General features: G+C 43.2%; 1 long non-coding RNA gene across 3 annotated transcripts in view; it reads left to right on the top strand.

Moving 5' to 3' along the window:
• The window catches only part of LOC144825264 (uncharacterized), a 484,671-nt gene that overhangs the window by 273,034 nt on the left and 185,959 nt on the right, over positions 1-25,678 (top strand). The gene's annotated exons all lie outside the window — the stretch shown is intronic.

The following is a 25,678-nucleotide window of genomic DNA, read 5'->3' as shown; positions in this document are numbered from 1 at the left end:
ATGTTGTATATAGCATGCCAACAGATCACCAGGCATATAGTTTGACCAGTGATTTGAGTTTCTTGGCCTTTCTGTTAATTATATCATTGCAATATTCTGTAACTTGAGGGAGTGCTATGTTTTATTATATAAAACTAATGTGAAAGACAACCTCTTTGTGTTGTTTTTAATTAGAGATTGTGGTGGTTAATCCTCTTTACTTGTCCATAATTGCTTTGAGTTTGAACGGTAATCGGTAAAAAGGATATGTGCGGTTCTCTAAAGTGCCTTAACCACCATTTGTAAATCAATTGTTAGGTTTGGTAAGAGTGATGATCCTTGTGGAATCCCACAAATTAAGAAAGAGTCTTACATCTGAATGAAGCAAGTTTAAGAAACTGTCTATTGTGAGACAGAATGGACTGGAAGTAGTAGAGTTGTGTGGCCTCTATTCCTAATATGGTTGAAAGGATCTTGATCAATGTTGATTGGCACACAGTTTAACTGCTGCTGACAGATTAAGTACCACTAGTAAGCAAGCACAGTCTCCTTCTAAATTTTTGAGGTTGCGGTCTAAGACTTGCAGAGTGACTGGTTCAGTACTGTGTTTATCTCTGAATCCTGACTGAGTTTTTCTGAGAAGTTTGTTGTCAGAATGTGTCATAAGCTGCCAGGTTGCTACTATTTCAATGGTTTTACCAATGAACAGTAGAGCAGTCACTGGTCATAAATTCTGTATAATTTCTAGGACAAAGTTTGGTTTCTTCAGAAGTTGGGGATCTGACCTGATCTCAGAGCATTCAAGATGGCATCATCTAGTAAATATATGTTTAATATTTAAAGGAGTAAGGGTAGAAATGTATGAATATGTCTTGATTAGAATAGCTCACTGAGATTCTTCTAAGTCTGACAGTGGGTTGAGGTTTATTAAACCTTGTGAAGGCCTCCTACAATGAGGATTCAGAAAAAATGACCATTTAGATAGAGATATTCCTGTGATGTATTTCAGGTGTTGCCATTTACCAGTGTTATCATGAATCTTTTGGATTTTGCTCTCAAAGAATGCTGCTATCTTCCCTGCCTTATCTCCTGAACTTGGAATTCATTGTGGTTCGATAGGGTGGTAGTAAGCACTTCATCAAATAGGACCGTAGGTCTTTTGATTGCTTCTTTGGTTTTATTTTTGTGGTATTCACCTTTAGTTTTGTTCACTGGGTCTTTTTCGTTTCTTACTTTGTTTCTTCATCTGACTAACCTCATTTCATAAAGATCGCTTTCAGACCATCCATTTGGGGCCTTTTTGATCCAAATTTAAAGAAACCAGCTGTGGCATTCCACAGGTATCCTCCCTGAGCTCATGTTTGACATATGTGTTGCATAAAGCTCACACAGCATCAACATTTTTTACTCCATTTTGGCCTTCTTCACTCCCAGGAGTCAGGAAGAGTTTGTTGCCAGTATCCACCCCACTACTTCAGGTTCACCCCTTGACCCCTGCCCTGTCAGAGTTGCTAAGGTGATATCACCTTCATTGACTCCCTTACCAATAGTACTTTACAAATCTTTTCTCAGTACTGGCATAATATTGTATCATGGAAATAAAGCCCCGATAGTCCCCTCTTGAAAAATTCCAATGCCGACCCCACAGTTATGCAAAATTCGCTCCCACTTCAATCCTACCTATGGTCACCACAATCAAGGAAAGTTTTGTCAACTGCCAACTCTTTAATTTATTAGGGAATATAACCTATTAATTTTCTTTTATCCTGGGTTCTGATCCAGTCATAGCATTGAAACCATTGTTGTCTCTGCATGCTCCAATATGTGGATGATCCTGGACTCTAGATTTGCAGTGACCTATACTTTTCTAGATCTCTCAGCCTTTGACTCAGTATACCACACTACTGTCTACGTCGTTTGTGGGATGTCAGCAGTGGCGGCTGGTGACATTTGAAAGTGGTGAGGCGCAAAATTATTGTCATACTGCACTTTGCTAGCGAGCGTTGCTAGCGAGCGTTGCGAGCCAGCGCGAACCACCTATGGGGGGTTCGGGTGGTTGCCCCCTTGAGAACATTTTGAAAAAAGAATGGACAGATGGTGCATTTTCCAGCAATTTTCCAAATGCCATACAGTATTAAATCATGCTATGGAGCTTTTGTATTGCACTTTGGTCACCAGTTAGTTTTGACATCAATCCCCGATGATTGCTATATTCTGAAATCACATAACTGCACTGCATTTCTGTTTGAGATACTCTTCAATACCCAACTACAAAGTGCAGACACTCGCACTTGCTCAGGATTAAACTGAATATCACTAGTGAGGTTTCAATTAAACCTAGATTCTCCAGAGTATATCGTCAAGTCACTATGTGTCAGCCTGTGGCAGTTGTATATAGTATAACTGGAAGAAATAAGTTCTAATCCTGGCTCCCTTTCCATCACATTGTGTAACCCTGGGTAAATCACTTTATCTCCCTCTGTCTTAGTTTTCTTATGTATCTACTTTGGGAATACCCACACAACCTTTTTTATTAAAGCAAAGCTTTACTTACACGGCGCTATATAATTACAATACAATGCAATACAATGGTGCCTTTTGCCAGCCTTTCACTTTGTGCTGCACGCTGTACAATGCAGGGGTGTCCTCTCAATGAGCCTATCCACGGCTCACAGCTGATAGGCCGGAGATGCTGATCAGTCTGAGACTAAGCTTGGCAATGCCTCTACTTCTGAAAGCAAGTCTGTCAAAGCCAAAGTAACTTTAAAAATCCTGTCTTTCAGGCTCAGGTGCTTAGTATGCGTATCCTTCCAACAGCGACCTCAGTGGGCCTAGCCCTCGCCCATGAGCACCACAATGCCTGTCCTTCTGGCGGCGAGGGTCGTGCCGCCCATCCTTCTGATACAGAGTCCAAAGGGGCTTACCCCTCGGACTTTGTGCTCTGACAGCGAGCCTGGTAGTACTGCCCGCGCTCCCTTTAGGATAAATCTTTCCCAAACAGTGAGTGTGGAGAACGAGGGAACCTGGTTCCAGACACTTGAATAGGCAGCAGTTTATATTTAGCTCCGTCGGAGGCAATGAAGACGAGGCCAAGCCTCTGACTTTAGAGTTGTGTTGTTCGCTCCAGTTTGCACAAGGAGCGCGCTGGAATCTGCATCTACCATTTCACAAGTTTGCTTGCTCTCAGTGCCAGTGCCCCATCAACTAGGACTCCACTCCCCTCCCCTCGCTCAACTCACTCCCTCACCTGACAAAGCAATTCTTCTCCCAGGTCCTGCAGCCTCCTCACAAACCCGGCCTCCAACTACCCCCCCGCACCTCAGCTCTATTGACCTCTTATGAATCCGGTCTCCAGCCTCCCCCAGCTCTACGATCCTCTCACTAACCGGGCCTCCAGCTCACACAAGCTCTCCATACATGCCAACAGACACGATTCATGCGGGATAAAAACTCCAACTTTTCTGATCTCATGTTGGTATGCATGCCTCCCTTCCCCCAGCTCTACAGCACTCTCACGAATACAGCCTACAATCACATCGACCCTCCCTTCCATTGAGGCACCATCACCATAATGTCCTCTTCCTTCAGCTCCCAAGCAGGCCTCACAATCACTAACTTCTCACAACTCCTCACTCACCCACACAGTTTCCCATATCTCACTCCGCAACTCCATTAGTCCTTTACTTCATTTTCCTCATATCTATCCTCCTGGCAACGTCCTCCCTCCATCATCCCTGCTCCCACTACAATCCTCACACTATGGCTTCTGGCCTCCTCACAACTGTACCTTCACTCGCAACGCCTCTTTCTCTTTACCAAACTAACACACCACCCATTCTGCTTCACACTTACATTGTTTAACAAATCCCCCTCATCCCCATGCACTTGCTTCCCCTCACTTTTCCGAACTCTTTTCCTCCCCAGTAGGCTTTCTCCCTTCCATCCGCACAGATTCCCACGCCATGTTTTGGTTCCCATCTCCAGCCTGTCTTTGCTCAACCTGCTCTCCCCCTACATACAACCGCATCGCAGTCCTCCCTCCCTGAAGAGACCTCTTCTTCCCACGCACACTGTCCGTCATTTCCATACACTGGGGGCTGTGTGGTTTATAGTGCATAAATCTGCGTGCACTAGCATCTGCTGTAGCCCAATGACAGCCATGTTATTTATCTGCGCAGACTATCAACTTCACTCTGTTTTTCTGCTGCCACTGGTATACTGTAGCAGACTGTTGATTTTGATACAGAACCACCGCCCACCTACATTTACCACACTCTATATACACCAACAGCACAGCTTTTTACTTCTGCACAAATTCAGAAATGCTCTTCAATTGAGCAGCATGTACAGTCAACATTATCAGAGCAGTCTGAACTGCGAGGTTGAGTTGAATGTAAAGTATTCCATTCCAAGGAAAGCGCCTTGTCAGAAGTCTTCAGAGCACTACAGATCCCCGGCTACAACGAGTACCCTTATCTTTACAACTCCATTGGATTTTCAGTGGAAACATCATTAAAAGTTCAGGCCCGAACCAGGTCGCCGCCGGCTGCACTGAGTCTGGCTGGGGCCAGGTCTAATAGCTGTTGCTGATGTCATGTGAGCGCGTGAAACCTAAGGTCTGGGCACTTTTCAGGTAAGGCGGCTAGTCTCTCAGGTTTCTCACAGCCTATCCCAGGCTGTCCGTCAGGCAGGTAATGCACACGCAGTTCTGGCTCACTTACTGTATATGCACACTTGTGCACCTACGCAGTGCACACACACAAACTTCAATTTTACTTGAGGGCACTGCTGCACACAGCCCGATGGACAGGTAATTTGCATGCATTGATTGCAATGAACAACCACTCACCGTATGAATGATGCACAGTATATTTGTTAGACCTTAACAGCGTGTAGCCGAACCCAATATTTCTGCAGAAGTAAACTTTTTTACATTGAATAAAACCTACCTTACCACCGGCCCCGCCTCAGCTCCTGGTCGGTGTGGTGATGGTGCAGCCGGGTCCCCTTGTTCCTGCTACTTTGCTTCAGGAAGAGTAAGCAGCCAGCAGGCAGCCTCCTTCTCAGGCCCTAAGCCAATCACAACGCTGCAATGGCAGTATTGTGATTGGTGAGGCCCAGCGAGAGCGCCCCAGCTGGGTAATTTTCTCTATGTAGGCTTTTACATGCAGCTTACATAGAGAAAAAGGGGAGTGACCATGACTGTGTTGGTCGGCCCGTCAGTACCCACAATAGTGGCCAAGCCACCCCCCCCCCCCGCTCTCGTGCAGTACCACCCACCCGTCCGCCCACAACCAGGCACCAGGCACTTCTGCTTTCTCGCAGTGCGAGAAGCAGAAACATAAAATGGTAGTTTTACCATTTTATGTTTCTGCCTTCTCGCACTGTGACAAAGCTGTAGGGAGACGCCCGCACACCCCTAAGGGGGAGCCGCCACTGGATAAGTGCCGGAGGTCTTGCCTATGTCCGGCTATCCTCCTTCCTTAAAGATCTTAATCAGGCCATTCATCTGTGCTGTTTTCGATCAAAATATAAAGAAAACCGCTGTGACATTACACAGGAATCCTCCCTGAGACCAACACTTTTTAAAGTAAACATGTAACCTCTTACTCATTGAGTGCTTTGGCCTTACATTGATCACTCACAGATCATTCAGAGTCTTAATGGTGACCTGATGAGTCTTCAAATTCATTTTCAAAAGGATATTGTTTTTGGGAATCCCTTTATGTGATTCACATTTTTTGGCCTAACCTGCTTCTCCTGCTTGCAATCCAGGTGTTATCTTCGACCAACAACTTAGTTTCGAATCCCACATAAACAAACTCACTTCAACATTCTTGATGATGATAAAAGTGTTCAAAACACTGCCCTTCTCTGTAGCGCACCAAGGAAAACCTAGGTTCAGGCTCTCATTATTGCCAGGTTAGACACCTGTAATAACCTTTTTCTAGGCCTGGCAGGATACCTGTTGAATGGACTTCAATTGGTATAAAATTCAACCTCAAGTTGCCTTCTGGTCCTTAAAACCTGTGCCCACATTTCTTCTCACTTGGCTTCCCTTCATTGGCTCCCTATTAATAAATGGTTCATACTTAAGGCCATCTGTCTCTTTCATAAGACCATCAACAGCCCTTTCACCAGTAAGTACATGTTAACACTTTTCTCAATGTGCACTCCTACCAGGTAATGACACTCCAGTACATCTTATTTCGTGTAAGGTCCAAAATATAACAAGAATTAGCAAAGCCTTTCGGTCTTGCCTATGCGAGAGCTATTGCCTTTGGCAATATTTTTTAGCCAGGTTCTACACCAGCATGGCTGCTGTTCAGCTAATAGTTAGTGGAGTGGGATGGGATGGGGTACATTGGGGTAGAGTGGAGTGGAGTAGACTGGGGTAGAGGTAAGTGGGGTAAACTTGAGTAGAGCGAAGTGGGGCAGAATGGGGTAGATTAGGGTAGATTGTAGTGGAGTAAAGTGGAGAAGATTGGGTGAAGCGTGAGGTAGATTGGAGTGGCATAGAGTGGGGTAGATTGGAAGTTGAGTGGGATGGATTGGAGTGTGGGTGGATGGAGTAGGTAGATTTGATTGGGGTTGATTGGGAGTGCGGTGTATTGGGTAGTTTGGATGAGGTAGAGTGGGGAAGTTTGGAATTGAGCAGGTTAGATTGAAGTGGGGTGGGGTGGAGTGTGGTAGATTGGATTGGGGTAGATTGAGATTGAGTGGTGTAGATTGGAGTGGGGTAGATAGGAGTAGAGTGGGGTAGATTAGAATAGAGGTGGGTGGGACAGGTTGGAGTGGAGTGGGGTAGATTGGGGTAGATTGGAGTGGGCCCATGGAACTGGGATAGATTGGAGAGGGCTAGATTGGGGTAGAATGGATTGGGTAGATTGGGGCCGATTGGAGTATAGTGGGGTGGATTGGGGAAGAGTGCTTTGGGGTGGATTGTGGCAGATTGGAGTGGTGTGGGTTGTGGAGGGGTAGTTTGGGTTGGAGTGGAGTGGGGGTAGACTAAGGTGCATTGGGGTTGATTGGAGTAGATTGGAATGGAGTGTGGTGGATTGGGAGAGTTGGAGTATAGTGATTGGCAGGGAGAAGGGTAGATTGGAGTGGATTGCGGTAAATTAGAGTGGAGTGGTGTGAATTAGGGGAGGCTGGAGTGGGATAGATTAGTGTGGGGTAGTTTGGAGTGGCGCAGATTGGGGTAGATTGAAGGCGGATAGATTGGAATGGGGTAGATTGGAGTGTGGCAGAGAGGACTGGGGTAGAGGGGGTGGTGTGTAGTGGGGTGGGGTGAAGTGGAGTGGGGTAGATTCTGGTAGAGTGGTGTAGATTGAAGTAAAGTAGATTGGGGTAGGGTAGAGTGGGGTGAGGTAGATTGGAGTAGGATATATTGGGATGGAGTGGGGTAGATTGAAGTGGAGTGGATTGGAATGGAGTGAGTAAAATTGGTGTGGGATAGGTTTGAGTGTTGTGTAGTAGATTAGAGTGGGGTAGATTGGAGTGGGGTAGAGTGGAATGGGATAGATTGGGGTAGAGTGGAGTGGGGTAGTTTGGAGTGGGGGGAGTGGTGCAAAAATGGTGAAGTGGATTGGGTTAAATGCGGGTGGAGTGGGAAATATTGTGGTAGATTGGAGTGGGATGGATTGTGGTAGAGTAGATAGAAGTTGGGTACATTGAAATGGAGTGAGGTAGATTGGAGTAGAATGGGGTAGATTATGGTAGATTGGAATGTGGTAGACTGTGGTAGATTGAAGTGGGGTAGATTGCAGAGGAGTTGAATACATTGGGGTGGGGTAGCTGGAGTCGAGTGGAGAGGGATAGATTGTAGTGGAGATTGTAGTTGAGTGGAGTAGATTAGAGTGGGGTGAGTAGATTTGGGTAGTGGGTTGGACTGAGGTAGATTGAAGTGGAATGTGTTGGGGTAGATTGGAGTGGGGTGAGTTGGGGTAGATGTGGGTTCAGTGGAGCGGGGTAGATCGGTGTGGAGTGGGGTTGATTGGAGTAGATTGGAGTGGAGTGGGGTAGATTGGAAGGATTAGAGGTGGGTAGATTGAATTGGAGTAGGGAAGATTGGGGTAGATTTGAATGGTGTGGAGTTGGTAGATTGAAGTGGAGTGGTGCAGATTAGGGAAGATTGGAGTGGGATAGGTTAGAGTGGGGTAGTTTGGAGTGGGGTAAATTGACATGGAGTAGATTGAAGTAGGGTAGATTGGAGAAGATGTAGTGTAGCTCCTATTTTCCCAATAGGCTCTGCGCATTGGAATAGTACCTACAGCAGTAAAGGCCTAGGCCAGACGTTAACTAGGTCTACTACTGTCGATACTAGACTTAATTTTTGGGTTTGCCAGCTAAGCTCAGAGTTCGCTAGAAACTTTCTCGAATGTTCAAGGAAGGAATTAACTCCCCTGATTAGACAAGAAGGGATTTAGTTTCTGACAACCATAGAACATGACAACTTTGCTCTCCCCTAATCAAGAGTCAATCTCAAGAGTCGTGTGAGCACAAGGCAATTATTTTACTCAGTCAGTACGTGCATTCTTAGTCTCATCAGAATGTAGAGAAAAGGAAGAGACGGGCGTGTTCAATAAAAGATGTTATTTATTGATCAGTCTCTTTTCTCGTACAAGAGAAATGGATCGATATTATTGCAATACTTATAGTTAAGTAAAGTGCATACATTAGAAGCAATAGTATAAAATAATACTGTAAAAACATTGATATGGTTTCTGAGCCATATGATGTTTAAAATGATTAAAATATATTTACATACACATATACATTTGACTAAACGTACTCAACTGGTGTTTCTAAATACGCCTACCCCGTGTACCTGACCTAAGTCTAATGCGTGGGCGGGAATAGAAAGTTACAGTTTAAGTTAAGTTTGTTTTTGCCAAGTGAATAACTAAAGAATTCTCTAGGAGGGGTTATTCAGTTCTGTACCTGGAAGTTAGGATGAAATGAGGAATGGTATCTCTTTCTCTGCTCTCGATATTCCAGGCTGCCTGCGAGGGCTGCCCAGAAGCGCCGGTGCTGGGTCTCTCGGTTTGAGATAGCAGCGCGTCTCTCAGCGCGTCAGGAAGGCGGGGCTGCTGCCTGCGGGGTCTGCTTCTGCTCTCGGCTTCGGCAAGTATGGCTGCTCCGTCTTGTCACCACGCGTGTGTTTGCATAGGGCAAGGTCGGCAATATTTATACCTTAAAGGTGCCGAGATTGACGTAAGGATGGACATAGGTACGTCAATAAAGATGTCATACGACTTGCTCGTTAGCACATTCTTTACTAAAGTTCTCTGTGAAATCAAAACAATGGCCGCACGGATTATCCAGGTTGTCATAGGTTTGATTTGTTATGAGAACGTCGTATGCCTTATCAGGGGCTGGAGGAATGTCGCTTGTCTAATTAGATCTCAAGCGTTATGACCTAATCAGATAACACGTTCCTGTGCCGTAGTGTGACTGCGTCAGATAACGGTATCTGCATCATGGGGGTTTTCTTGCCTCATGGGCTGACTGTTAGTTAACTTGATAGTTAGTTTAACCAGAATAGGGTCAGGAATAGGGGGACTGATTCAGAACCTATAGAAATACACGACACCCACTCCACGCTAACTATGGTCATATCTACTAATCTATGCATAGTATAACATAGTACAACATACTATAGAGTATAGTGTATACCTTACCACCCCAAAATACATAAATGCATTTCGAATTTTTCAAATATACTGAAAAATTGCAGTCATATATATTGTATGCACTTAAGCTATGAATTAAATGCAAAAGTAAACACGCATTGTAATGCATTATTGCTTTTTGGTATATGAGAAATACACATGAAATGGCTCTTAATATAGCTATACAGAAAGGAAGGTCGAGACCATTTCATCACATAATAAAATATTTGTGAACATACCAGCGGGCAGCTAAAGTCTATATAAAGTATCTAAAATAGAAATCTTAGTTCTCTAGGAATAGTTTCTTACTTTAAGCAGAAGATCAGTGTCCCGGGGAAAAAATATATAGAAAAATATTTTAAGGGCTTGCTGAAAAAAGTTGCTGTCCGTGAACTGGATTGTAATTGTTCATGTGACTTTATTTTTAAAGGTTGAAGGCCGAATTCAGGGAACGCCGTGTGCGAGTTTACTCAAAAGTCTCTATTTCTGTTCCGGAGAGAACATCATATCATTCAGGCTTTCGAAAAAACTGTCAACAGCTTAATGGGAAAGTTCCACTAAGTCGGAAATAGGGGTAACCATGCATTCGTGCGCATGATTGTCTCCATTGACATTCTGATTTGCATTGCTGACAGAAGGTCGTACCTGTTCGATGCTGCTTTCATCTTGAACTTCACTACTCTTCAATCGCAGTGGTGAAGATTCCAGGAATGCCGTCATCAGAATTGGCAGCCTTTGAGGGCAGCACAGTGCGTGAACCTTGGTAGGAACCAACAGTGTATCTGCATCCACCGGCGCATCCGATTGTAGCGTCAGACAGGTGTCTAACACGCATTCTTCTCCGCATAGCAGACACCTTAGTACAGGTAAAACACACCTTTGCCACATTGGTCGAAATGATAGAAACCAAGTCATGTTCAGGTCTCTAAGCCGGGAGAGTCCCAGGATTTTTGATATCCGGTCCCGGTATCCAATGGCTAGGATCGTTTCTTCCATTGTCGTCAGAGTTTGGTCTGTGACATGGGTTGCCATAACGAAAAATAAGGACTAGGAATAGGATTCCTGCAATTAGTCCCAGGATCAGGGGAAGTCCGCCAAAAATCGAATGGACGAAATCTGGAAAAATACCCAGTATGGCTTTGAATGGTGTTAATGCCATCGAAAATACTGTCTTAAATACCTTTGAGACCCCAGTGGTATCAGAAATATTTAAGATTTCGCTCAGGATTTCCGCGAAATGTACGGGGGAATTGGTTGATAATAATGTATGTATCTCTGCAGTCGTCCTTGCGACTTGTAGATCATACGTTTCTTTTGATGACGTGAGCCTTGTAGGCGTCTGAAGAAGCACTGTTTTCATTCTGCTTAAAGTGTCTATTCGAATAGAAGTAATTTTCAAACTGGGCCATGCCCTCGCCTCCCTGTCTGGAAAGGAGCTGGGGAACAAAGAACGTCCACAGCACTTGACCTTCGCTGTTGTAGTTACTAGATAAGGAGTCCCGGGCATAAGACTGCAACATCTGCGGTCTACAATAAGAATGTAACTCCCATTATAGAGTCTTTGAAAGAATGGTTCTATTTCAGTTGCAGGTGCGCCTTGCTGGTGACATGAAAGGTTGTATGAATTCCCTTCACAGGCTCCGTGCAAACTAATACCGTTACATAGAAGCGTGCCACTTAGTGACATAGCACAATTGTTGCCACTAAGAAACACTTTCTGTCCTTTATTACTGACACATGCATGTGAATAGGGCAGGTTCCATGTTGTTTTAAGGTACCCCTTTCCCAATTTCTCGTACATGCCAGCCTGTATATATTTTTGGCAGTATTGAAACCTGAAGGTTGAGATTGGAATATTTATGATTCCGTGGATTATCCATTCACTGACAGGTCGTTCTGACATTGTCATTGGTAATCTTTCTAGTTTTTCAATGCTCAAGATTGTATAATCAGCACCCTTCTGCGCCATACCGATTTGTCTATCAGTAAGGTTAAAGATTTGGAATAGTGACGTTGTGTTGATTAAACGCCAAGGCACGTAGCCTGAACGCAGATTTTGTAACGTCCAGCCAAGCTGTACAATAGAACGCAATTGTGACTGACCATGTTGTAATAACAGTAAGTCTTGCGATAATATATCGATTGCTGAAGACACAATGCTGTCCAATGAAAAAATTCTGGAGGACAGAGTCATTAACCCATTGTCCACTACAGAAAGTGATTTTTCCAAATTAATACGGTCAATTTCCCGTATTCTTTCTGCTGTCTCAATTTGAGTAACCTTCCAGGCCTCATTGTATGCTGCATATACAGAGGCTGCTATGAAACGCTTTTGACGCTGTTTGCGTGGTCCCATTATGAAATCACGCAAGTCAGCACCATCAGTAAGTAAAGTTAGGTGTTGCTTAATTTCAGGCAGTGTGGAAGTTTGTAGCCATTGAAGGCATAATTTGCCCACACTGTAGGTTGTTATTATCCCTGGGTGATGTCTTTGGGGATATCTAGGGTCTGGCCTGGTCATTTTGAAACCCTGTGTTTTATTCAGGAATCTATCTTGACAGTTATTTGTATCTGTGGGCCAGATCAACCATTGTTTCCAATCAGGATGTGTTCTGTTTTGGTTAAGTATATGGCTTATGTCTATTTCTTCATCTGTATCAGAGTTATTGCTAAACATTGTTGGCTTTGGAATAGACAGGTTATTTAAATCTTTGATTTTGGCTAAGCCAAGACAGGTGGTTTGTTGAACAGTGTCATTTAAAAATATCATTTGTTCTGTGATCATGCAGGCTCTAAACAAAGCTTCTATACCCTGTACTTGCCATTCTTTTGTACCCCAAACACTTTTCAAATCAACATTTTTGTCCCAATAATTAAATCCAAAAGTATTCATTTGTTCAAAGAATAAGTCAGAATAAATCAATTTTGTGTTGGTTATCATGGTTTTGGTCCCTGTCTTGTTTGACAATTTAAAATAAAATGTTTCCGCATTACTTGTGTTAAAACCTGAAAAATATGAATATTTGCCATACACGGTTCTTGAGCTCCCTTTTGGAGGTGTAGCACAATGTTCCCATTGATTAAAATTTAAAACATTTCTAGGTTGTGCAGATTTATGCAAGAAATGGTTACCATAATGGTTATAGCAGTACATGCTGTCATAATTTGTAGAACCCTGCAAATAATCATGTTTTGTAAATTTAGCAGACATTACTAAGTCAGACATCATATTGTTAATACTTTCAAAGTCCCAATCATCAGCAAATGAGTTTGGTTTTGCAAAGTCACTCAAAGAGATCTTAATTTGGTGTGGATATTTCAGGATCTCGACCGGACCATAAATTTCATAGTCAGTGTTGTCCCAGGCTACCCCACCAGGTATTGGAATTGCTGTAAAATTGGCTGAAGAAAGTTCTGAAGAAAGTTCTCGTTTCTCGACGTGTGAAGATGTGTGTGGTTTGAGGACCAAGTTGATGTTCTGACTTGCTGTGTCCATTTTAGCATATTTTCCCTCAATGAAGCGTCCCAAGGTAAATACCATGATGAGCCAAAGTATGAGGATAAATGCACCAAAACCCACCCAAAATTCAATCCATGGAGAAATCAGATATGTTTCTTTTAGTTGTTTCAAAAGTTCCTTTGCTTTGTCTTTAAAGGATTTTGGTGATGGCTGTGTCTTTTGTTCACTGAAGCCGTCAGAGGAATCATCGAAGTTGATGAAGTAACCAGATGCAGTTCTATCAATTGTTCCAATTGGTTCAGGATTTTTGTTTCTTGCATTTTCACTTGGTACTTCTCTATAGATTGGTGTGTCTCTGCTAAATGTCTTTATTTGGGTTTTCAGAGGTCTTAGTTCTATTGCATTGTTGCATAGTCCTTGTTGTTCTTCTGTTGGCGTTTCGAATGTGATGAGCCTCTTTGATAGGACCTCTGTACTGGTAGCAAACCTTGGTGTTCTGCTACTTATTGGGAGTCCACTTGGCCTACCGTTGGTTATCGGCCACATGTTGTGGTTTTACCAGGTCGATGGATACAACTCGGTTCTCCTTTTTTCCAGCAAGTGGCGGTAGTACAACTGATCTTGTCCCGTTGACAGACAATACAGGAACTGCTTTTCTGTAAGAAGGCCCAAATTCCTTCTTTACCGCGATCTTCTCCCTGACTAGATCCCCGACTTTTGGAATCCAGACAGGTCTTGCTGGGACAGGTGGTGAATCTTCAGTGGTCGTTGGCTGTTGTTTCAACTGTATGTTGCTCAGGTCTTTTCTTGTTTTGTTTAAGTCCTGCAAAATAGCCAAACGGTCTTTGACATCAAAGCTTTTTTCTGTTACCACTGAAGTCTGACTATCAAGGTCAGAGATCAACATCCTAGTTTCGAATAATAATTCGTACGGACTGAATCCCTTCAGAGAATTTCTTGGCAAGTTATTTAGACTACGTTGGACACTTATTAGATGTTTGACCCACCCAGCTCCCGAACCTAATATCCTTTCTATTATAGATTGCTTTCTGTCTTGGTTTTTTCTTTACACCATCCCATACCCTCAGGAAGGAAGTGAGAAGATTCCCGCTGGGCTGTGCTCATTTGGCCATTCTTTCCCCTCCCCAGGCTGGATTGCCTGAGAAAAAGAAAAAAATGGTCGAACGTAGCATGCTCTTAGCGTATATGCCATTTAGACTCGCAAATCTTGTATAACAGTCCGGACGTCAGCCGAGTGCTGTTGATCTACATTATAAGTGGAAACTAGCCTGTATATGTTAATCGCAAGCCATTCTTTTTGTTGGTAATATTATCCGCCTTGCTACGACGAGGTATTAAACTGCTTCTCTCCCCACTGCGATCTCTGTTGCAGTTTGGGCAGTTTTTTACAAACATGGTGTAGTGCAGGCTCATGCCTGGCCACCAGTACCGTGATTGTAATTCTTCCAGAGAATCTTTTAATTTATGGTGTCTGAGACCCTCGCCCATGTGTGCGTCTGCGATTAACAAGTTTCTCCTGTCCATGTTTGGAATCACTCTATCCCCCACTCCAGGGATTCGAGCAAAAGGAATGGAGCTTGCATCTATGATGTATGTGTAATTGAGTGGATAGTTGATCGGTAACGCTGAGCAGTCGCCTTTTGATGACGTTTTCACCGCCAGCAATGTTTCGCCGTCAATGTATTTTAATGTACGCTTTTTTCGATCTACGGTAGCCGGTTTACTGGCTGCCGCTGCGGCTGTTTCAGCCAATGAATTCCCTACAACGTGAACGCCATCACGCTGGTGACTCAGTGAGTGTGTCACGTGAGTCTTTGGTAGTTCTTTTTTCAAAAGAGCTACCTGTTCCCAGAGCAGTCTCTGCTTTATTGGTGCATCCGTCTCATCTTTGTAACCGTTCTGAATCCAGGTCTGCAAATCCTTGTTATATGCTTTGACGCAGAAATATGAATCTGACACTATAAGTGTCGGGAATTCGCGATCCGCATTATCTAGCGCCATTTTCAAAGCTAATATTTCAGTTTGTAGTTCTGAATTAGTTTCTACTGAGTGTGATTTTGTTAATAGAGGTCTTAGTTTACCTCCGTGCCACACTTCTTTTGTAATCTCACATGTGGGATTGTATGCATGTTCTCCCCAAACTGAGGGTTGAGCATGTCCGTCTGTATATATTACACAGGCGTAATGTCGTAGAGGCAGAATGTCGATTGGCAGAGGATACGTCTTTTCATATTTTAAATTTTTTAATTCTTCTAGTTCTGGATCAAAGAAGTAATATACTTTGTCCGTTGTGATTGAATTTACCCATTGTAACCATTCTGGATCCAATGTTGTTGTTGGTAAATTACACGGTGTTGTTAATGCCTCAAAGGCTGATTCAGCTGTTCTGACTGTGATATGTCTACCGTCAGCTATGTCTTTTTCTCTAGCTATTGCGGTTTGAACTGCTTGAACAATTTTTCCTTTGTTGTTGAATCTCTGTTCAGCTTTTGTGTACAAATGTGATTTGAATGCAATTGGTACCTTATCTCCCTCATTAGAGGTTAGGTATGTGAATCCGCATCTCCCTGGGATGACTCGGATCACAAGGTTGCATGTATTATCACGGGTTTCTAATTTTGTTTTAATTAGCATGTCTGTTTGTAAGGATCTCAAAATTTCTGTGTGTGCTTGAGTCCAACTGGATCTTTTAAAGTCTGGTTTAATTAGATCATAAAGGGGTTTGACCCTTTCTGCGTAATTTGCAATATAAGTTCTTCCGAAATTTAGGAAGCCTAGAATTGACTGTAGGTTTTTTAGTGTTTTAGGAGCTTGGATTACGGCACATTTCTCTAGGAAATTGTCTGCCAGGCTTTTGCCTTCACTTGATAACTCATATCCTAAGAATAGGACCGTCAGATGGGCAATTCTGGACTTTTTGAAGTTGAATTTGTAACCCTCTGCAGCGAAACCAAGTATTATGGTGTTCACTCTTTTCAAGTGAGTCTCCAAGTCATCATCTGTTAAGTAAATGTCATCGACATAAGATAATGCTTCATCATCATATAGTTGTAGTAATTCTGTTACTCTTGCTGAGAATACCCCCGGGCTGTTCTTGTACCCCTGGGCTAACCGACAGAATTGTTTTTGAGTGCCATTTACTGAGAATGCAGTTAAATATCTGCTCTCTGGTGCTATGTTTTGACAAAAGAATCCGTTGGAGATGTCCAAGGTTGTTTTGTATTTTTTGCGCACTATGTTATTCATTAGTGCAGCACTGTGTGAGTTTTGCACTGCAAAAGTTTTGCAACATGTGTTAAGGTGTCGGTAATCCAAAACTAGACGGTACGAATTGTCTGGTTTGGAGACCGGAAACAAAGGATTGTTCATTTGTGAGGTGCAAGTTTCAATCACCCCCTGGTATTCTAGCTGATCTAGTATTTCATTTACTTGTTTTTTAGCTTCTTGCTTAATTGGGTACTGCCTTTGTGCAGTAGGTTGTGATTTTAACTGGATTTTGTGAGGAGGAGAATCCTCATCCCATCCTACATGATTTTTATATAAAGCAGGTGCTAAGGCCACTGCCCACTTTCTAGCAAGTGTATATTTTTTATGAATCGGTATTTGATTCGAGAAGGCAGGCATAATTACTTCTTCGCCATGAGGGCACTCCCTGACAAACTCTGGTGGCCAGTCTTTTTCAGCTAGAAGTATGTCATAACCCTTTGAGAGGTTATCCCAAAATAGTCCCCTTATTTTCCTAGTCTTATCTCCCTCTATACGTAATGTTATCTCGTATATTTTGTGGGGCTTGCTAACTCTGGTATCTGCAGTTTCCACTTGAAGATATTCATTCGTGTCCACTGTCTCCAGATGATTCATCAGGACTTTGCGAGCTATGCTCACCTCTGCTGCGCTGTCTAGCATTGTCTGAGCCCATTCTCCGTTTTTCAGTTGTGTCCTCAGTATTCTCGGCATTGTTAACTACCTTGATACTGGCTACCTTCTTTTTGGGAAATTGTAATTTCTTTTTCAGTTGAGCAGGTTCCTTGTCTTTGGACTTGGCGTGCTCTTCTGATCGTCCTCTTCTTTCCGATTTCTGCGAGGAAGTCTGAAAAGATTGAGAGGGACGTGTATCAATGTCTTGATATCTATCAGGTTTTTTAATATTATCCCTATTTCTAAGGTTATATCTATTCCCAGAGAGTTCACTCTGAGGTGACCTTTGTCTCGGGTTTGGAGATTTCTCTCTTCGCCTAGGAGACCTTCCTCTGGACTGGAATTTCTTTTCTTTAGGATTGGATTGTTTGTTTCCATCCCAGTTCTTTTTTGGTGAATTATTATTATTAAAAAATATTTTTTCTGGACTTGTAGTCAGTTGCGGTTTTACTGGTATTCCACCTAGACTATCTCTGCCTAGTTCTTCATAGGATTTTTCTATGATTCTGGCAATTTCAGCTGGTTGGTCTGCTATATCTGTCTCTTTTAACCTCTGGCGGATCGCCACGTTTGCTGCTTCACCCTTTATGTTGGCTAGTAATATAGCCGAGACCTGCTTGAAGTCTTTTAGTAATTTCATACCAAGAGTTAAAGCAGGTTCTGGACCGTATTCATCTTGAATTTGTTTTAGCACATCTGGTATTACCGAAATGGATGGAACACCGTGCGTTTTTGTGTAGATGGAAGCAAAGACTGTACCCCAAGTGTCACAGTCCTCAATGTGTGGTGCAATTCCCATTGGGAGACATATAGTCAGAATTCTGTGTTTTTCTAATGGGGTGGTGTCAGGAAACACCGCCTCTATTTGGGTAATTTTCTGTGCCAACCAGAATGGTATCTGTTCCCGTTTAGCTGGAACTTTACCTAGGCAGGATTGGATGTTCTGTGGTGTAATTTTATTTGTGTTCCCCTGGTGAGGGGTCAGCTGTGGAAGTTTAATCGCTGGCTGAATTGTTGAAGTCCGCATTACATACTGAACTAATTGTCTGTGAATTTTTAGTAGTTGTTTTAGCTGTATTAACAGCTCTGCTGCAGGCATTCTTTCGATGTCTGGATATGGTGTGTATCCGGCTAGGACCGGCCACGTTGCTCCTGGTCTTCCTAAAGGACCGAGCCTTGTAATGTGATTATTATGTTTTAGGGCGCCATCAAATAAGAGCAAATGCTCTTGGAATTTGAGTGGTACTTCCACTTCCTCGAAAGGAGTGTACTCATTAGGAGGTTCCTCTACTTTGTAATAGTGGAAGTACTTTGTTATAGTATTAGCTGCTGGAAAATGTATCCATGTATAGTATACCTCTGTCTGCCGATATTCGTGTGCCTCGATTACGAATATGACTGTGCCACCTCTAGGTGTCAGTCCATTTTCTATAAGTTTTAAGGTTATAGATCTCCTTTTGGCGACCGGAATGAGTATTATATCCGCGTCTGCTGCTTGCATGGTAGCATCAGCATCTGCTATTTCAGTAGCTAATCTAGTAACCTCTCGTTCTTCATCGCTGTCCATTTTGCTGACAGGATGGTATTATGTTTATTTGCAGATCAGGTTTCTTTATGGAAACAGAGATTAGATGCACAATATTTTGGAACTGTTTTATCCTTCAACGTTGACTAGACCAAGAACCATACATAGGAGTTCCCTCCTGCGAGGTTTTGGAGGATATTATAACCTTTCACCCACTCCAGACGTCTTTGGAGTATTTGGGAAAAGGGGTCTGAGTGAGAAAGCACGACTGAGTTACTCTAAATGTCTTACGTTAGTTTTATCGCCCTTTCCAAACACGTTGGGCGCCATGTAGTGTAGCTCCTATTTTCCCAATAGGCTCTGCGCATTGGAATAGTACCTACAGCAGTAAAGGCCTAGGCCAGACGTTAACTAGGTCTACTACTGTCGATACTAGACTTAATTTTTGGGTTTGCCAGCTAAGCTCAGAGTTCGCTAGAAACTTTCTCGAATGTTCAAGGAAGGAATTAACTCCCCTGATTAGACAAGAAGGGATTTAGTTTCTGACAACCATAGAACATGACAACTTTGCTCTCCCCTAATCAAGAGTCAATCTCAAGAGTCGTGTGAGCACAAGGCAATTATTTTACTCAGTCAGTACGTGCATTCTTAGTCTCATCAGAATGTAGAGAAAAGGAAGATACGGGCGTGTTCAATAAAAGATGTTATTTATTGATCAGTCTCTTTTCTCGTACAAGAGAAATGGATCGATATTATTGCAATACTTATAGTTAAGTAAAGTGCATACATTAGAAGCAATAGTATAAAATAATACTGTAAAAACATTGATATGGTTTCTGAGCCATATGATGTTTAAAATGATTAAAATATATTTACATACACATATACATTTGACTAAACGTACTCAACTGGTGTTTCTAAATACGCCTACCCCGTGTACCTGACCTAAGTCTAATGCGTGGGCGGGAATAGAAAGTTACAGTTTAAGTTAAGTTTGTTTTTGCCAAGTGAATAACTAAAGAATTCTCTAGGAGGGGTTATTCAGTTCTGTACCTGGAAGTTAGGATGAAATGAGGAATGGTATCTCTTTCTCTGCTCTCGATATTCCAGGCTGCCTGCGAGGGCTGCCCAGAAGCGCCGGTGCTGGGTCTCTCGGTTTGAGATAGCAGCGCGTCTCTCAGCGCGTCAGGAAGGCGGGGCTGCTGCCTGCGGGGTCTGCTTCTGCTCTCGGCTTCGGCAAGTATGGCTGCTCCGTCTTGTCACCACGCGTGTGTTTGCATAGGGCAAGGTCGGCAATATTTATACCTTAAAGGTGCCGAGATTGACGTAAGGATGGACATAGGTACGTCAATAAAGATGTCATACGACTTGCTCGTTAGCACATTCTTTACTAAAGTTCTCTGTGAAATCAAAACAATGGCCGCACGGATTATCCAGGTTGTCATAGGTTTGATTTGTTATGAGAACGTCGTATGCCTTATCAGGGGCTGGAGGAATGTCGCTTGTCTAATTAGATCTCAAGCGTTATGACCTAATCAGATAACACGTTCCTGTGCCGTAGTGTGACTGCGTCAGATAACGGTATCTGCATCATGGGGGTTTTCTTGCCTCATGGGCTGACTGTTAGTTAACTTGATAGTTAGTTTAACCAGAATAGGGTCAGGAATAGGGGGACTGATTCAGAACCTATAGAAATACACGACAAAGAGTGGACGGGAGTGGGGTAGATTGGGTGAATTGGAATGGGGTAATTTAGATTGGAGTGGCGTTGATACAGGTAGGTTAGAGTGGGGTAGATTGGAGAGTGGTCAGTTGCTGTAGATTGGAGTGGGGTAGATTGGGGTTGAGTAGATTGGAGTGGGGTAGATTTGAGAGGAGTCTAGTGGAGTCGTTTGGGGTGGAGTGGGATAGATCGGGAGGCAGTTGGTTTGAATGGGGTATATCAGAATGGGGCAGATAAGAGTGGATTGGAATGGATTGGAGTGGAGTGGGGTAGATTGGGGTATATTGTAGTGGAGTGGAGTGGTGTCGATTGGAGTGGAGTGGGGTAGATTACAGTAGGATGAGATAGGTTGGAGTGGGCCATAGTGGGGTAGATTAGATTGAAGTGGGGTAGATTGGAGTAGGGTGGGAAAGGTTGGAGTGGGGTGTATTGAGGTAGATTGGAGTGTGGTGTAGTGGTGTAGATTGGGATAAATTGGGGTGATATGGTGTAGACTGGATTATACTGGGGTAGTTTGGAGTGGAGTAGATTGGGGTTGATTGACCTGGGGTAAAATGGGGTGAGGGATATGGGAGTAGGGTAGATTGGGGTGGAATGGGGTGTATTGGATTGGGGTGGTGTTTTGGGGTGGAGTGGGGTAAATTGTAGTTCAGTGAGGTAGATTTGAGTGCAGCGTGGTAGATTGGAGCAAAGTGGAGTTGGTTAGATTGGAGATGAGAGAAGTAGATTTGAGTGGATTTGGTAGATTGGGGTAGATTGGAGTGGATTGGGGTAGATTTGAGTGTCGTAGATTGTGGTAGATTGTATTGAAGAGGAGTATAATAGATTAGAGTGCAGTGGTTTAGGGTAGGCTAAGTGGAGTGGCGTAGATTGGAGTGGAGTAGGGTAGATTGGGATAGACAGAGTGGGGTAAAAGGTGTGGAGTGGAAGGGCATAGAGTAGAGTAAAGTAGGGTAGCATGTCGCTGAGTGGCATAGACAGGAGTGGAGTGGGATAGATTGGAGTGGAGTGAGGTAGATTGGAGTGTAGTGTGAGAGATTGGAGTGGCGTGGTGTAGACTGGCGTAGATGGGAGTGTAGTGGGGGAAAATTTGAGTTCAGTAGAGTGGGGTAGATTGTATAGAGGTGGAGTGGGATAGATTAGAGTAGAGTTGATTGGGGTAGGCTGGTGTGAAGTGGGGTAGATTGGAGTGGAGTAGGGTAGATTGGGATAGGTGGAGTGGGGTAAATGGTGTGGAGACGGGCATAGAGTAGAGTGGAGTAGGGTAGGGTGGCATGTCGTGAATTGGCATAGATAGGAGTGGAGTAGGTTAGACTGGAGTGAGGTAGATTTGAGTGGAGTGGATTGGTGTAGATTGGGGTAGATTGGAGTGGAGTGGGGTAGATTGATGTGAAATTTAGTCAGATAGATTAGAGTGGAGTGGATTAGGGTACACTGTAGTGTGGTAGGTTCGGGTATTTAATAGTGGAGTGGGGTAGCTTGGGATATATTGAAGTGGAGTGGGGTAAGTGGTGTAGAGTGGATTGGAGGTGCGTAGAGTAGGTTGGAGTAGAGCGGCATGTCGTGAAGTGGCATGTCATTGAGTGGCATGTCATGGAGTGGCATGTCATGGAGTGGCATGTCATGGAGTGACGTGGCATGTCATAGAGTGTCTTAGAGTGGAGTGGCATACCATAGAGTGGAGTGGAGTAATGTACAATGGAGTGGCATGGCGTAGAGTGAAAGGGCATAGAGTGGAGTAGAGTGTTGTAGAGTGGGTGGTGTAATGTGGAATGGCATAATGTGGAGTATGTCTGGCAATGTGCCATTACAAACAACACATTTTCACTTGAAATGATCATTAGATTTGCATAGACATACAGGTTTACTGTGAACAAATTATAATGTGTAGAAATGTCATGATCTAGTGTATTGATGTATTTTAATCGTATTCAAATATTTGTTTCCACCACACTTCAGAATTACAAAAATTATTTGCTTCATTTGTACTTTCCTAATTCTGATATATTCTGAAATGTCAGCACAGTTCAGTTTTGTTGCATACTAGAAAAAGTAACATCCTACAGCCTCTCCTCTCAGGTGTGCACCTAGCAGGATTGGCACACACATTCTCTCAGTCTGAAGTCAGAGTAAAGAAAGTAAACACCGAGCCCCCTCGAATGACGAAGTTCGACATTTGACCTCTGAATTTTAATCCACAGGTAATGTTATAAGACAAGAACTAACTAGATTTAAAGGCCTACAAGAGATGCTCCACTGGAAGATGAACTAAAACTGGATAGCCTAAAGCAAATAAAGCTAGTGTATAGAAAGCAAGTAACTATGAGTTACAAACCACAAACCTCATAGGAAGCAATGGGCGAAATGCATTCCAAGGGATGCTTTCAGAATGCCCACAAGAAGTAATTAGCAAACCAGACAGCTGCGCTTTCTGTTAGGCTTTGACCTGAAAAGATGAGGACATGGGCATCCGCAGGGGGGGGCAAGCGACCCTCCTAGCTCCCCCTGCGGACGCCCATGAAATGTCCTATTTTTCTGACATTTTAATTTCAAAGTGCAGCATTGGGAATAAAAGGCTAAAAATATATAAATAACTAAATAAAGTAATACAGAGTGGTAACAAACTGGCCAAACTGATTTTATTCAAACTGAAACACATTAGCGACACTTTTACAGAGTTTGCCAGTGAAGCACTATTTTTGTTTTCTTGTCTTTGTTTTCCCTGGACTTGGAACTAGTGCACCAATCCTGGAGGTACTACAATGTGCAGGGATGTAGTCTTTTTACCATACTGCTTACGTTTTGTAAGGATATAACGAATGGCCATTGAAATGGGTTCATTCAGGGCCCTGTAGTCATGTCCTTAACTTTTCAGGAAAAAGCACACACTGATTTCTGAATAGTGAGTGCAAAAGCATTAAGGTAACCATGTTGTTCCTGCTTACATTTCCCATGGTTTGCTAAATTTTGCATTCCCTATAAGTGTTTGCTTTTTCCAGGATGTTGTTACTTTTTTTTTGTAGGCCGTATATTGCTCTTGTCTAGTGCGTAATTTAAATTGAGCCGCATCCAGGTGTTTATAGCGGGCAACAATTGGGTTGTAGTTAAAGACAGTGGGAGTTTTTCTCACTGGGGCAGTACGGTGTTCAGTGGGGGAGAGGATGTGGCACTATGGTCAGACCTGCTGAATTTGGAACTGGGAACCAGGTTTAGCCTTAATAACCAGTCCACCAGACCACTCTCCTGCGAGAGCACAATCACATGCTAGACCTTATAAGGCTTCGCAACACCTTAGAAGTCCTGGTGTATTGGCACCAGCAGGTGAACGCTAGCATGACAAGTGTAAGTTAACCTTCAAGGCTTGTCCACCACTATCCATACTGAAGTTCACCTCCAGTCTTGCGGGCAGGCCTATGAAGCAGCACACCCTAGAAAAACAGTGACTCTGTCACTGAGGTCACAGGAGCCTTCAGAAGGGCCAGCTCTAGAGCAGTGCAACTAGTGTGACCGCACCGGGTGCTGACTTTAGGTGGAGGCATCATGTTTGCAAGTATATTATGTTATGAAAAACGCTTGCTGCCTCCTTCCTGGCCTTCAGCATTTTTCGGCAACAATAAAAATGTCATGATGACTCTGGTGATTAATGTTCTTCCTAGAGAGAGATCAGAATTTTGTCTAGTGGAAGTTTTGACTCATGGAAAGGTAGCTCAGAGGGTTAATGTACCGGCTGCAAAGAACATGCGCCATGCAGATCATAAAGTGCACATAATGTAAATAGGTCAGTGGGCTACTGCTTTTGTCAGAGTAAACCTTTTATTACTTGCAGTTTATAAGTTAAAATCCTAACTTAGAACAGTGAGCTATTAACTGTCATCTTAGAGCTGCATACAATCTGCAAGGTATAAATTAGAGCGTTATGTCCCCCCCCCCACCCCACCCCCCCAGTCTTTGATTATCCTAACGTCCCAAAAAGTGTTCTTTTAGACAGAAATCAATTCTGATTATTAAGGAGAACCCCCAACCATAATATTACGTTTTAAATTCCGGGTATTGTGTTTATCCAGACCAATCACTATAAAACTATACGTGCTACTAGTATGGTTGTCATGTGACTCCTACGCCTTAGTCTTATGTAACATTTTCTATACAGTGATTTACACACATATTGATTGTCTCTGTGTAATGTGTGTAATGTAAAGTGCTCTGACACCCTACAATGGTATGAGTGGCGCTGTAAATCAAATTAAATGCATCTGAGAGAGAGTGGTCATGGAAACTTGGGGGGCACAGTTAAAGGGTGGTAGTGAGGGAATCCATGGCAGAGGTGGTCATTGGAGGGCACTAACAAACATTAATGCACAGGACACCACCAGTGCTATGACTGGCCCTGCCCTTTAGGCCAGTCTGCCTCACCCATAGGTACCTCCATTGGCCTTGTTTCAGCAGTTGTAGCAGCAACTCACCAGGGATTGTCAATGCAGGATTTGCACGCACGTTCGCAAACTTACAGTCACCCGGCTTCATTCACAAGCACTTTTAACATGTGCTGCCTGCTGTGGAGCCACTGGAATTAATTATGCAGCAAAGGATGACAACATTATGCCGTAGTGTTGACTAAATTATGCATAAAAAAGGCTGCAGCGTAATGCAGTATATTTTCAGATATTATATTATTATTACATGCTAACAGTCTCTGATAAGATTTTGCCTTATTAGTACCAGTGTAACATACAAACGCAGCAGTGAGAAAGGTGATCAGTCAACCTTTACAATAGGCCATCCACTCCGCAGCAACACAAGTCACATTTTATATTAACTTTTGATATGTTTGAGCTACAGGCAATTTATTAGTTTAAATGGTCAGATCATGCAGCAGATCTTGCATTATGAGGCAAATATGGCAGAGCCATAATTTTAGAGAAAACATCTGCAACCTAGGATATTTTGCCATTCATGTTTGAACTGCTGTTGTGGAAAAAGGGAGTAGTGCTGATGACAGAAACTCCATGGCTCGGAGACAAATGGCTTGTATTTCCACATTTTATCGTATTTGGTACATTCTGTGATTAGAAGCATATCCCACTTTGTGAATATATTTCAATGTCAATAACTCATTATAACCTTAAATAATCATGTGTATACATTGGTTGATTAAACTGGGCAGTGAAATGCCAAAAAAATACTAAAAATTGGGATGTCTGCGCATTCTGGCCACACCTCTGGCTCCACCCACAGATCCAATCCTTGGGTTATTCCCACCCTTTGATTCTCCGCCCACTGTTCCCCTACTTTTTTTCCCCCACTTTGACCACTGTGTAACACTCAGCATTTCTGGACCTGTGATGTGCCGCCGCTGCGGGCGCCGCATGTGCCACACA

Source organism: Lissotriton helveticus, chromosome 3_1 (genome assembly GCF_964261635.1).
Source record: "Lissotriton helveticus chromosome 3_1, aLisHel1.1, whole genome shotgun sequence".
NCBI classification, from domain to species: domain Eukaryota; kingdom Metazoa; phylum Chordata; class Amphibia; order Caudata; family Salamandridae; genus Lissotriton; species Lissotriton helveticus.
This window is presented reverse-complemented; position numbering and strand designations above follow the sequence as displayed.